Source organism: Sycon ciliatum, chromosome 1 (genome assembly GCF_964019385.1).
Source record: "Sycon ciliatum chromosome 1, ocSycCili1.1, whole genome shotgun sequence".
Classification (NCBI taxonomy): Eukaryota; Metazoa; Porifera; class Calcarea; order Leucosolenida; family Sycettidae; genus Sycon; species Sycon ciliatum.
In genome coordinates, this window is record NC_088643.1 from 68,001,356 (window position 1) to 68,016,558 (window position 15,203).

Here is a 15,203-nt window from a genome sequence, read left to right on the forward strand (position 1 = left end):
GTGAAAGCACTTCTCTCAACTACAATTCTGTGGACGCAAGCGCCCCAGATTTCAAGCTTGAGCTCTTCCCGCTTCACTCGCCGTTACTAGGGGAATCCTTGTTAGTTTCTTTTCCTCCGCTTATTAATATGCTTAAATTCAGCGGGTAGTCTCGACTGATCTCAGGTCAAAGTAGACAACGACGGCATGCCGTCGCGTCGCTTGTTTGTGCGGTGTCATTTCGGAAACCTGACAGCGATTCACATCTAAGCCCGCGCTATTGAAGCGCTGCTGGTCTGAGAAACACGACGAGTGTGACCATTGCCGAAGCAGCAACCACACGCACCAGCCGTGCCAGTCCAGCAGCAAGCAGTGAGCGGAACCGGTCAGTCCGAGATTTTCAAGGGACTGAGAAGGACGCAACACAACAACTGCCGCTGCTGCCACTGCAATAATAGCAGCAGCAGCCACGGCAAGAGCAGTGTAGCACACCCAGACGCCTCATTGCAACCACGCATTGCTGCGTGCACGTTACGAAAACGACACTGAGACAGACGTGCTCCTGGCAGAACCAGGAGCGCCATTTGCGTTCAAAGATTCGATGATTCACTGAATTCTGCAATTCACACTACGTATCGCAGTTTGCTGCGTTCTTCATCGATCCACGAGCCAAGAGATCCACCGTTAAAAGTTGTCTATTGACATTCTTCAGTGTATCTGTGTGTCATTCGTTCGGCCTGCAAACGTGCTGTTCGCTGAGTTGGAAAGACAGGAAAAAAAGGCAAACCACTTCGTTCGAGGCCGAGGCGACGCGCGCGCGCGAGCGAGCGGCCCAGTCCCCATTTAAGACCTTCACCGCAGAGTACGGAAGGTAACCCCGAAAGAAGCAGCCGACGGTGAATACAGCGACGTCGGTGATGAACACCGGCCAGCCACTGCACCGTCTCAACCGAGTGCACAGTTGTTGTTGTTGTTGTTTATTTATTTTACATCGCAAGGCAAACGGGCAGTTCTGCCCAATATTATGGAAGCGATGACAACCAGTAAGAGGAGTCAGAAATGAAGAGAAAAATAAATGAAAATAGAAATACGAAAATGGAAGTAGCAATGAGGGGAGGCAGGGTCAAGACGAGCAGAAAAAAATGGATCTCAAATTTACAAGTCGGGTCATCGTAGCATGATTCTATCGAGCCTCATCAGCAGGTTACAAAAGCCATTACATTTAACCGAAGTAAAATACGCGCAGCATGCGTTTGAATTCACGGACAGATACTATGGACTTCATACAGTCGGGCAGGCCATTCCAGAGTCGGCAGCTGGCTAGAAGCGGTCGGCATGCGCCAGAAGCACTGTGGGCCAGGGGGAGGGGAAGGTTGCGTCCCAATTGACCTCGAGTGGTCATGCCTGTCGGCGGGCCTTGCAATACAATTCGGGACGACAACAGCTCACTGACGATTCCAGAACGGCAGTCATGGTACGATTGCTGTATGCAGCCGAAGTTCACGCGACAGCAGCGAACAACGTCAGCAACATCATCGTTAATGATCCTTCCGCAGGTTCACCTACGGAAACCTTGTTACGACTTTTACTTCCTCTAAATGATCAAGTTTGATCAACTTCTCGCTATGCCCGGCAACACAAGGCCGCCGAGCCAGCAATCCGAAGATCTCACTAAACCATTCAATCGGTAGTAGCGACGGGCGGTGTGTACAAAGGGCAGGGACGTAATCAACGCAAGCTGATGACTTGCGCTTACTAGGAATTCCTCGTTGAAGACCAATAATTGCAATGGTCTATCCCCAGCACGATGAAGTTTCACAAGATTACCCACACCTATCAGGGTCATAGAAAGGTCAAACACTGACCTGGATTGTACATCCGTAACAGTGGTCAGTTACGGCTAGGCTATAGCATACAATGCGTGTAACAGCCATGAATGAGTCTCGGTCGACCTACCAAGCATGACCCGCACTAATGCACTGGACTACAACTATCAAAACCAAAGAAAGACCGGAATATTCTAGAACAAATCTAACAGTCTCCAAACCCGCTTGCACCAGTGGAATAACGGCGAGATAGATCAACTACGCCATGAATGTCGCACGATCCAACAGCTTCTTCAACGTCAGTCATCCACAACTGCTCAGTCCACAGACGCTCGGCACTTTGCCAACCTTGTGACGGGTGGAAAGTTAACCTCCGCCATCCACATGTTGCAGGAGGGTGGTCGTGGCGGTGTATTGCCACTATTGGAACTGGACGACAGAGTGGGTGACAGCATTGTTCGTGACGTGCTCAAGAGCAAGCACCCTATCGGCCAGCCAGCAAACCCAGATGCACTGATTCCCGGGCAAGCGCCCATACCACCTGACCTCATCCTGTGCAGTTCGAAGCTCTTAATAGAGCCTCCATCCGACGTGCCGCACTACACACGCAGGGAGTGCTGGCCCATCGGGAGTGAACGCGGACACGTGGCGCCATATGTGCACCGGCTTCTCCGATGCATCTGACCAGCTATGCGATGCTATGGCTCAACGTGCGCGCCGCCTCGCAACTACGTATGTCGATCCTACCGCACTGGAAGCTTACACGTCCTGCAGATTAATTCCTCTGGACAAGAGCCCAGGTGTCAGACCGATCGGCATTGGGGAGGTTCTCCGCCGAATCCTGGGCAAGGCCATCCTCTCTGTCATCCGCCCTGAAATCATGGAGGCTGCAGGAAGCCTTCAGTTATGTGCAGGCCAGGACGGAGGTATCGAAGCTGCCATCCATGCGATGGGGAGTGTGTTTGATGATCCGTCCACAGAGTGTCTTTTGCTTGCCGACGCATCCAATGCGTTCAATTGCCTGAACCGCGAAGTTTGCCTTAGGAATGTGCAGCACGCGTGTCCGTCTCTCGCCCATCTGGTTGTCAACACATACCGTCGGCCCGCAAAACTATTTGTTGGTGGTGAAACGATCCTATCGGAGGAAGGTACAACTCAAGGCGACCCTGTGGCAATGGCCATGTATGCTATTGGCATCGCCCCGCTGATGAAGTCTGTGGCAACTGAAGGTGCGGTACAGTCCTGGTATGCTGACGACGCTGGGTCGGGTGGCAAGCTGCTGCGGGTGCGCAAGTGGTGGGATCGGCTAGTCGGAAAGGGCCCCCAGTACGGATACTTTCCCAACCCGTCCAAATCCATCCTGGTTGTGAAACCTCAGTTCCTCGATGAGGCTGTCCGTATTTTCGACGGCACAGGTGTCACCATTCAACCCGATGGTGCAAGATACCTCGGCGCTGCAATCGGCACGCCAGCCTTTGTCACCAGCTACCTGCAGCAGAAGGTTGAGGAGTGGAGCACACAAGTTCACCGCCTTAGCCAGTATGCTATCACTGAGCCGCAAGCAGCCTACTCAGCGTATGTGTACGGCCTGCAGAGCAAATGGACTTTTCTCTGTAGGGCACAACCTGGTATGGCTGAGCACCTAGCTCCGCTTGATGCTGCTATCACCAACACCTTCATTCCTGCTCTCCTAGGTCGCCCCGTCCATGCTGAGGAGCGCACCCTGATAGCATTGCCATGTCGCTTTGGAGGCCTTGGCATACCTCATCCGTCGTCCCGGGCCGAACAGCACCAGTCCTCCCTTGACATCACTGCCTCCCTCACCTGCCGTGTTCTCGCCCAAGATCCAGTTCTTGGCACGGCCATCCATGATGTTAACTTCGCGCTGCCAAGAAGCGCGTGATGGCGACAGCCGGGGAGTCAATTCGCGCAGCAGCCCAGGCCTTCTCTTCCTCCGCCAGTTCAGAGCTGCAGCGAGTGATCGCTCTGGCTTCGGAACCGGGTGCCTCAAGCTGGCTCACGTGCCGATCCCTTCAACGCCATGGCTTCACCCTGACGAAGTCGGAGTTTCGGGATGCTGTTTGCCTTCGCTTCAACTGGCTGCCGGTCCGGCTACCATCACGGTGTGCGTGTGGGCAGCAGTTCACTGTGTCTCACTCCCTCTCGTGTCCGACGGGTGGATTTCCGTCCATTCGTCACAACGCCGCGGAGGTGAGGGACCTCACTGCTCGTCTGCTCAGGCGGGTGGCCCATCAGGTGGCAGTTGAGCCACACCTCCAGCCACTCTCCGGAGAGCAACTCCGTTATCGCACTGCTATTGCTGACGACCAGGCACGCCTAGACGTCGTGGCTAGTGGCATTTGGGGAGGACGGTTCGAACGCACCTTCATTGATGTACGGGTGTTCAACCCCATGCGTCTTCGAACCGTTCCAACTCACTTGCTGCTACCTATGTCCGTCATGAAAAGGCTAAGCGTCGTGCGTATGAGCAGCGCCTGAGGGAGGTGGAGCATTCCAGCTTTGTCCCCGCCATCTTCTCTACCACCGGAGGCATGGGAAAGCATGGTGCTTCGCTCTACAAACGCATCGCCTCTCTCCTCGCTGCCAAGACTGGGGAGCCATACAGCATCACCCTAGCTGCCATCCGCTGCCAGATTGGCTTTGCACTGGTCCGTTCAGCGCTGATGTGCTTGCGTGGTGCACGCAAGGCATTCTTACCAGCAATGGCCTCAGACTCGGCAGCGCTTGTTGTTGCTGAAGCAAGAATCTCAGCTTGAGGCTTACATTATTATTATTATCTGTCAAGTGTCATTAAGGTGGCGGGCTACCTTCGGCGCCAGCCGATAACATACATGCATTCAAATGTCTGTAACATTAGCATCCCTCATTATTTTTGCACCAAATTTTCTACACATGCTGGTCAGTATCTGTACGCGTTGTGGTAAACTCTTGACCTAGTGTACGCATATTGCGAGTTTCTCTAACCAGTCGCCCCGCACCTGGTGACGAAGAGCGCGCCATACTGTCCCTCCCGTGTCGAGAAGGTGGTCTTGGTCTCATTGACCCGAGGTCTTTGACGGACCAATACAATAATATTATGTCTGTCGCTGTCACCAACATCCTCGTGAGCCGGATACTGGACCAAGATACCAACATGGACGAAGTGCCCACCACCATCCATGCTGCCAAGCTAACTGCAGCAGCAACCAGGAGAGCCGCTCGAGACCAAGCCAGTCAGCTCCTGGCCACATGTGATGCGCCCACCCAGCGAACCCTGGGGATGGCGGCCGAGAAAGGAGCGTCCAACTGGCTCACTTGCCGGCCCCTGAAGCAGTTCCGGTTTGTCCTCCACAAAGGCGCCTTCAGAGACACACTCTGTCTGCGGTTCGGCTGGGTCCCTCCCCGCCTGCCATCCACTTGTGTGTGTGGCAAGGCATTTAACACCAGCCATGCTCTTTCGTGCCCAACTGGTGGATACCCGGCTCTCCGCCATAACACGATCCGCGACCTGACAGCCGACCTACTGCGTGAAGTGGCAACGGATGTGAAGATAGAACCTCCTCTGCAGCCCCTGGAGGGTGAAAGGCTCCGGTATTGCTCTGCCATCTTGGAAGATGGTGCTCGTCTTGATGTGGCGGCATCTGTTGTCTGGGGAAGTCGTTTTGAGCGCATCATGCGCGCTCGAACACTTCCTCAACTCCCGCGTCCACTTATGCCAAGCACGAACAGCAGAAGAGAAGGGCCTACGAAGAACGCGTCAGGGAGGTGGAGCATGCTTCCTTTCTCCCACTGGTATTCAGTGCATCTGGTGGGTGCGGCAAGGTAGCCCACGCTTTCCTGAAGCGTCTTGGCCATATGGTTTCGGAGAAGCGGCATGAACCCTACTCCTCCGTCATGTCCTGGATCCGCTCTCTTGTCTCCTTTGCTTTGGTTCGATCCTGCAACATGAGCCTCCGTGGTCACCGTGCTTCTCCCTACCGCAGTCGTTTGGATGCTGCCACTCCTGTTGTGCTGGCAGTCAACGACTGTCAGTTGCGTGACTGAGACTCTTGCGGACTAGCCGTGTCTAGCCACACTTTTATTATCTGATGATCTTGTTTTGTTTGCTATGATTCCGTGATTTTCTGTTGGTTGCTTTTCTGCTGTGCGAATAAATAATTAAAAAAAAAAAGTTTTGAGTAGATACGATCGTACGAGTCGTACTATCGAAATGAATCCGTCGAATCCGTCGAATCCGTCTCTGGGAGGTGGGTTGACTGGATCCGAATCCGTGCTCTCGGGATCCGGATTCGTACAATCGAACATGCACAAATTTGGCGAATCCGGGTCCGGGGCTGATGGATTCGTACAATCGAACATGCCCTTAGGCCTGTGGGGATTGCCCTATCAAAAATTTAAAGGGGAAGTTAAGGCAAAAATTAAAATTTCACCAGTTGTAGTCTTCGGGGTGCTGAGTCGAATGGTCTTGGTCCGAGAAAGCTGAGACGCTCCCTTCCTACTTGAATCCCAATCGAACTCGCGCACTTCCACCGAAACTGGGTGACTGCGCCCTACTAGATGGGGATTTGTATGCAAAATGTCACTAAAAGCGCCATTTCGTTCTTATAAAAGCACGGATGACCGCGATTGGCCCATATGTTGTAGTCTTTTGGACGTTGAGTCGACTGGTTTTGGTCCGAAAAGGCTGCGATGCAGCGTTCCTCCTTTATTCCCAATCGAACATGGTTGAAGAAGCGGTCACGTGCTCCTGGGTGCCCAAATCACCTGGTCACCACGCCAGCAGGCGACAACTTTCACACCAAGGTTCAACTCGAGTTCAACTCGAGTGACAGGACTGCACCCAAAAAAGGTCAAACAGGCTAGTAAGTTGTACCCTGCAGGCACGGTGACCAGCTGACTGGTGTACGCAGGAGCACGTGACCGCTTGTTCAACCATGTTCGATTGGGAATAAAGGAGGAACGCTGCATCGCAGCCTTTTTGGACCAAAACCAGTCGACTCAGCGTCCAAAAGACTACAACATATGGGCCAATCGCGGTCATCCGTGCTTTTATAAGAACGAAACGGCGCTTTTAGTGACATTTTGCATACAAATCCCCATCTAGTAGGGCGCAGTCACCCAGTTTCGGTGGAAGTGCGCGAGTTTTGTATTTGTATTTATATCATTATCTCATGGCCCATCATGATGACGGCCAGTAAAACTGAGACAAGGGTGAAAGCCAACCACAGCAGTAAAACAGATAAAAGAATACAAATAAGAGGCAAAGAAGGCAAAGGAGGAGACAAACCAGCAGGATATACATGGAACCTATAATTGAGCAGAGATTTTAGCAACAAAATTATCCATCGACGTGCTGGTCTTGGCCTGCGTTGGTAATGTTGCCCAAAACACATAGCCAGCAAAGATCGGGGATCTAGTGAATAGGGTGGAGGCAGCGCGTGGGAGACTGAGTGAGTTCCGGGTATTCCGTGTTTCGGAGAACCAATTATAAGCCTGCATATGCAAGGGTATTTTATTTAGTAATATTTTATGTATGAGAACACAGAGGTGGTACTTATGTCGAGTGGAAAGGGGACTGATCTTGGCAATTTCGTAAAGACTAGCGGAGGGAAAGCGACGATCTTTGCTAAATAAGATTTTAAGGAGCATGCGGTTATGGGTTTCTAGCTTGTTCAATACAGTAGTAGTTATGCCAGACCAAGCAGTATCACAGTAGTCAAGTAAGGGCAATATATAGCAACGATAAAACAAGCGTTTGCAAGAAAGAGGAAGATGTCTACAGTGGGCTTGAAGAGCCCCAAGGATGGAGCTTGTGCGCTTGCAGACATACTGCACATGGGGTGACCACGACAATTTAGAGTCAATAATAACGCCAAGATGCTTATGCTCTTCAACAATACGAATAGCAACACTTGAAGAAGGAAAATAAAGTGGCAGGGAAGGGGGAGAAGGGGAAATGTACATAGCTGCCGTTTTATCAACGTTTGGCTGCAACTTCCAATCATGCATCCAGGTTATAACTTTCCCAATGCTATCTTGCATGGCTTCGTGCAATCGTATAGGGCAAGCATTGGAGCAAAGCAGAGCTGTGTCGTCAGCGAAAAGGCTGACACCAGGGGCAATATCGGGGAGGTCATTAATATACAGGAGAAATAGCAGTGGCCCAAGGATTGAACCCTGGGGGACTCCAGAAGTAACGGGTAAAGGCTCCGATAACACAGTTGAGAGGCGTACAAGCTGATGTCGGTTAGAGAGATACGATGAGAGCCAGCCGATAGCCTTGCCATCAATGCGATATACTGTTCGCAGCTTAGCTAAGAGACCCCTGTGCCAAACAGTGTCGAAGGCCTTTGCGAGATCGAAGAAAACTAAACCAACATGGTTATGGGCGTTCCGGGCGATGTGGATGTCTTGCACGAGGCGGGTAACCTGGTACTTGGTGGAGTCACCCCGACAAAAGCCCGACTGTGCTGGCGAAAGTGAAATGCGAACATGATCATACATGATGTCATATACAACACGTTCGCACACTTTTGATAAAGTAGAGAGCAATGAGATAGGGCGATAGTTGCTGGGGGTGGTGCGTGGTCCTCTATTTTTGTAGGTGGCCACGACTACCGCAGTTTTCCACATGGCTGGGAATTTCCCTTCGCGAAATGACATATTCAAGATAATTGACACAGGATAGGCAACAGACGGAGCAAGAGCTCTCCAAACTTCGTTGGTAATTCCTATACAAGCTGTCGCGCCATGGAATCCATGGTACTTGCTTCACGTGGCTCAGTACTTACCTGACGGGCAGACAGCAAAGGGTGCGTGTCGGCTCTGCTCTGTCTGCCAAAGGGCATGTACGATCTGGAGTTCCTCAGGGATCAATCCTGGGGCCTCTCCTCTTCCTTATGTATGTAAACTATCTGGCAGAAATGGATCACACATCACTATATGCTGATGATACAGCACTACTTGTGACAGCACCCACTCTCCCCGAGGCTAGTGCCAAGATACAGTCCAACATAGATGGCGTTATTCATTGGATGGAAAAATGGAAATTGCAACCCAACTCTTCGAAAACTGCTGTAATGTGTATCCCCCCCAGTTGTTCCTGTGACCTATCTTCATTAGTAACCAGTCCCTTCACCTTTCCAGGCACCACAACCCCGCTCTGCATCGTTGAAAAACACAAGCATCTTGGCGTCATTATTGACCAACACTTAACCTGGAAATCCCAGATCGAAAATTTAGACAGCCGTGTTAGCTCAGTAATGGGATTTCTCTCATCACACATCACCCACCTGCACACCGACTGTCGCCATGTTATCTACACATCTTACATTCTGCCTATTTTTGATTACTGCTGCATAATTTGGGCTGGCATTTCTAAAACACTGATTGCTCGACTCGAAGTTATGCATAGGCGTCTTTTGAAAATATTATTTCGGCTTCCTCGCCTGACTCCAAGCGCAGACTTATACCGCCTTGCTTCTGCTGTGCCGCTCTCGGTCCGCGTGCGTTTTTTGGCATGCCAGACAATTCATAAAATTAAGCTGGGCATTGCTCCTCTTCATGCTCTCTCCTGCCTAAGCTGGTTTGCTCAATCTCAAGACATGCGCACCAGAAACTCTCTCCGCTTCCCTATTGCGCGGTCTGCCTCTATGCAAACATCTCCTCTCTTCCTTGCTTACCGCCATTGGTCTCTCCTCCCACAACATCTAAAATCCTGCCAATGTTACAATACATTCACACAGCTACTGCAGAATGCAACATACTAGTTGATATCCAGCCCTGCCCTAGCTTCTTTTGCTTTTCAGTTCCCCTTTCATTCTTTTTCTTTCCCCCCTCTAGCTGTATTACCGCCATGGCTGGCTATCGCCCACATCACCATTTCATTGGCTAGTGCCACGTGATTGTGAATAAATAATAATAATAATAATTCCGTCTTGACCAGGGGACTTGCCAGTTTTCAGATTACGGAGATATTTCCTCACTTGGGCTGTACCAGTCGACAATGATAGGAGGGACGCAGGTATTGAGGGTGAAGGGGTGAGTGGTGGTATAGGCCACGTAGGGTCGTCAGGAAGTCCAAACGACGTAAACTGCGTGTTCAATATGTCTGCTATGTCTGCGGGATCTGTTGCTACCGTTCCGTCTGAAGCTGTCATTGATCGGATCGGCTCCCGACTACAGTTCTTACGGAGATGGCGGAGAAATTGATGGAGACTAGGGCGATCATGGGAAGACAGGGTGGCATGAACCGACTGTACATACTGACGATGGAGGGTACGTGACAAACATTTCACTTCGTTACGCTTGCGCTTAAAGGCAATGAAGTTTTCACTGGTTGGATACTTCCTATAAATGCTATACAAATCTCGCTTCAGTTTCACAGCACACTTGAGGTCCGGAGTGATCCAGGGTCGGGATGCATCCCGCATAGTAGGACGAGGCCTAATGTAGTCTCCTGTCCGCGGAATAACTTTGTAAGGCAACAGATGACGATGGAATGCTGACTGTAGTAAAGCATCAAACAGGACAATGGCATCATCAACATCAGAATGCCGATGAAGTAATGACCAGTCCAACCTAGACAAGTCTTCATTCACAACCTGCCAGACACGGGTAGGCACTTGTTTATACCTGTACTGAGCCTGGGGATGGAGGGACGATTTAGCAGTCGCTTGTGGTGTCGAGCACGATGCATAGTTGAGCGTACAAACAACCTGCAGATGATCAGATGTGCCAAGAGGAGCTGCGTGGTCGACTGAGAGGACATGTTGGGGTTTGTTGGTTACCAACAAGTCAAGACATGAGTTGGCACCCGCTGATGAAGTGTATGTTGGGAAACTCACTAGTTGTTGGAGCCCAAGCATTGAAAAAACTGTCTGTAGGTTGGTACCGGCTGTAGAGGTGGAATCAGAAGAGCACCAATCATTATGTTTGGCATTAAAATCCCCCGTCAGGAAGAAGTCACACTCGTCATAGCAAGAGGACTGTATAGCATCGACCAGCATATCCGAGAAGAAGGACAATTGTTCCGCCGTTTGGGAAGGGGGTCGATACATGCAACATACAAGAATAGGGCTAGGGGTGCATTGAGACTTAACTTCCACCCAGGTAGATTCACAGCCCTGACGCTGCAGGTCGGGTCTGTGGAGAATATGTTGAAAAGCATCAGTCCGGACAAGCACGGCGACACCACCATATCCTCTAGTGAAAGAGTGTGCATTTCTGTTCTCGTGTGCTGGTCTGTCTCTTCTGAAACAGGAATAGCCCGGTACCTGCACGGAAACAGATGGGCACAGCCAGGTCTCCGTGAGGTAAACAATACTTGGCTTAGTGCTCTCCAGAACAATCGAAAGTTCAGCTAATTTATTGACGACAGACCGACAATTCAAGGTTATCAGCGTTAGGTCGGATTCTGATCTGGGGTAGAATGGGGTAGCATGCAAGTTGAGGGAAGACATAGACAACATGATTATGACGAGGAACTATCACCACCACGTTCAGTCACGTTGGTACCGTCGGCAAAGCGCCACTTACGGACGGTGTGGCTAATTGTTGCCGGCCAAAATCCTGCACTGAGTATTTTGCCTTCATCCGTCGCTAGGACAGTCAGTCGTGCATATGCTGTGCCAAAGGTCCGGGATTCGCTAATACTGCAATTGAGCACCTCAACCTCACGGTCCTTGCACCAGTCATTTATTGCGTTAGCGCTACACTCCATGTGGACATTGCCCACGTAGAACACAGATTTCGCGACTTTTTCTACGCCTGTGAGGATGTGGGGGTTAGCTGGGGCCACAGGCTTCACGTACCGGGACGTGACCCGACGCCGTACAACTTCGGCCCAGCCATCCGAACTGCTTCCCGTATATTCACTTGTACTAGTTGTAGCCAATGTTGATCTGGTTGGTGCAGCCGGTGGTGTTTCAGTGCGTGATGAGGTCTGGTGTACATGTGTCGATGTTTGAGAAGTGCGGGTACGGTTGGTAGAGTGTGCGTTGGGGGGAGTCCGAGTGACGGTTTCCCTCACCCCAGCCCCTGTACTACCTGAACTAGCTACACTACTATACGTTTTTCGATTTTGACAGCATGTTACAAGGCGAGGACGCGTAGTGCTCCTGACTACAACCATAAACCGGTTGGCAGAGTCCCGGTCTTGCGACCATTTGAACCGTATTGGGAAAACCCAGGTTCGGACCCTCGCTACAATTAATCCACCACACACGGTTCACGTGGTAGATTCGTACTCGGACCTGACCACCACAAACCCAGATCAACGGAGACCGCACAACATATCCAGAACAAGCGGTATGGACAACGCCCGGGTCAAATACTGACCCCAACGGCGGAGATGCAACGCACAATCGCGAAAGAAGCAAGTCCGCAAGTACGACTCACCATTGTCGGAACGACGAGGACGACAAACGGCCCGGTGTAAACGCGAAAATGGTTCCTCCGCGAAAATGGTTCCAGGCATACACCGGTTACCCCCTGGAACCGTTTTCGCTAGCGAAAACGGTTCCACCCTAGCCGCGAAAACAGTTCCTCCGCGAAAACGGTTCTTCCACACATTTCCTGCATCTATGGCCCTCTTGGAACCGTTTTCGCGGATGGGGCCTCACCGCGAAAACGGTTCCAGCTAGCCGCGAAAACGGTTCCTCCGCGAAAACGGTTCCACACATTTCCTGCATCTATGCCGACTATGGACCGTTTTCGCGGATCGACATGCATCCGCGAAATCAGTTCCCAATCATGAGTTGTGCTTTCGGTTTTTTTTCTTCAAAACGTCCTGAAGATGTCTTCTCTTGGTGGTAATCGGGCGTGTTACGACGAAGTCTTGCAAGCGTTGCTTGCAAACGCCTGCCTCGTTTCCTGCGGACGCGAAGAGGCGTAGAGCAATAAAACGCTTTGCAGTCAACTTCGTCTTGGATCGTGGGGTCCTTTTTCGCCAAACAGATGAAGGCATACCACAATGGATCACAGACGACGGCCAACAAAAGGAGATCTTGCATCCATGCCACTCGCATGATATGTCTGGTCACCTTGGCCGTGATAAGAGAGGAGGAAGGTCTGTGAGAGGTGAGTAACTAATATTACTTGGATTTATTTATTTTCAGTCTCAAATCAGTGAAAGTCGAGAGGATGGTAGTGTGTGGTGTAAGTAAGGGAGTTAGTGCACCACATTTAATTATTATTACTTTCAACCGTCTTCATGAAGGCCCACACACAAAACTGACCACAACTGACAAGGCTTCTGTTGGCATATCAGTACAGTAATTGACCCGGATTAACTCACTTCATATACATGTAAGCACGCACCTAATTTTCCACCATACATGACTACAGACTTTCAGCCCGGGTTGAAAATTCTCATGTTAACACAGCCTAAGGCCCGGGCTCCACTGCAGCTCCGCTACATGCAGCGGAGCAGCGTGGTTCCACTGACACTCGCCATTCGCGGTACCGCGGTCGTGCTCCACACTTTTTGATCACGTTTCATTTGCCTGCAAGTGCAGTGCTTGAACAAAGGAAAATTCAAAATTTAACATTTCCTGGCATTTTCAGGAGGTCACTATGGATACATTGACGGTAGCAAAGTTTGTCCAGCGCTGTGTGAACTGGATCACGGTTTGCCAGTGTTATCTTGCTGCAGAGTGTTGGAGTGTTTTGAGTCTGCCTTGTCCGTTCTGCCGTTATGTCACGCAAGTACTGTTCTCTATCTGACCTTTTTTTGCAAATTATCTGTATGTGCCCAATGCGTTCCACTTGTGTAGCTTTCGACTTCGTAGTTTTCGGCTGTAGTTTATTAGTAGAATAGTGGTGCATACAGTCGTCCCTCTCTAATCCGGCACCTTTTGCTACGGCGTTTTCTGCTGGATTAACGAGGGTGCTGGATTAAGAAATCCTGCCCTCTGACCCGGCCCTACCCAATTGCATGCATGTATCACACGTCAAAACGCAGGGTTTTTCCGTGTCGACCCAAGTATATGGTGCACGGCTTTATATTCTCAACTGTTCTCCAGGAATACACAGTGATAAAGTGATAAAGTAAAACAGAGACCATGTTCACATGTACTCTTGCACACACACGCACACACACACCTGAAAATTGGCAGGACACTACTCCTTGCTAAAATAAGAAAGTATGGTTGACTGCTTAGCCGTTGTCTCCTGGACAACACTGACCCTCTTGAGAAGGCCACGCAAGCAGTCGACATCATGCAGGTCGCACGTTGTAGTTAGTTGTAGAACGTCAGTACCGTCGGTCAGTGTCGTAATGTTATCTCATGAGCTGATTGTTTAGTAACTGGTGGTGTTAGTGGACAGTATAGCGTAACTTGTAGTTCCTTGGTCTTTCTCTTTGTATAAATTGAGTTAGGGTTCGGAAAAGTCCTAACAACCAACCGAACTGAACTCTCCCGCGCGAGGTCGAGTACAGTTGTCAACTGAACTGAACTCTGAAGTGGCCCTGCGCGCGCGGCACTGACCAGACTGGCCTAGCCTGGCCTGGCAAGGAGTGCACCTGTACGGTACGCGATTTACGAATGCCGGATTATGAAATCAAACTACGTGCAGTTTGAGCGATTCGTTTCAAAAAGTCACTGCCGGAGGCGGAATTCAAGTGCCGGATTAAGATGTAGGAATTGACCGAAAAAAATCGGTTTCATCAGAAAGTGCGCCGGTTGGCAAGGGCTCCGGATTAGAGAGGGACGACTGTACATGTATTTGCTCGTATTACAGTCATGTACAATTATGTATGTCCACGGCTTTTAACACTCAGTAAGTCTACGTCAACTATCTGTACAATGTCATGACTGTATACATGTATCATTATTACAGTACAGTATACCCACTCAGCGTTATTTGCAATAATAATAATTTGTAAGAAAGGTTTGCTCCCCACACTGGAGCTCGCGCTATTCCGCCGACTTTACTTGACACTTGACTGACTCACGACTGCCATCCAGAGCACACGAGAAGTCCATCCGTTCTCACCGTCCAGGAGCGACACTGACTCACGCTGCTATCTGGTGTTCACGAGGTGTTTGTGGCGCTGGAAATGGAGCGTCTCCGTAAGTTTGTATCCCTGGTGATGTTTGTGCCTGGAGAGCACTATATAAGTGGTGCTCTTCGGGCACAATCTTCCTCAGCCTACTCAAGCTCAACTGATGAGGGGTGAAATCCTCGAAGCACTGTGTATTGAGCAGGGAGTGGTGCTTTCTTGCTGGTTTGCCGAGTCGAAGGTTCGATGGACTTCTCGTGTGCTCTGGTGTCAAGTAAAGTCGGCGGAATAGCGCGAGCTCCAGTGTGGGGAGCAAACCCTTTCTTACAAATCATCGCCGAAGTCGCAACCACTACTTCGTAATAATAATATTAATAAAAGTAGCGCTACGGAGA

At 50.5% G+C, this 15,203-nt stretch overlaps 1 non-coding gene across 1 annotated transcript; it reads right to left on the reverse strand.

Annotated features, from left to right (window-relative positions):
- Positions 1–519: 519 nt before the first annotated feature.
- Positions 520–672, reverse strand: LOC135807787 (5.8S ribosomal RNA). The gene has a single exon (XR_010552044.1). It is a non-coding gene; the product is annotated as a 5.8S ribosomal RNA (ribosomal RNA).
- Positions 673–15,203: the final 14,531 nt, after the last annotated feature.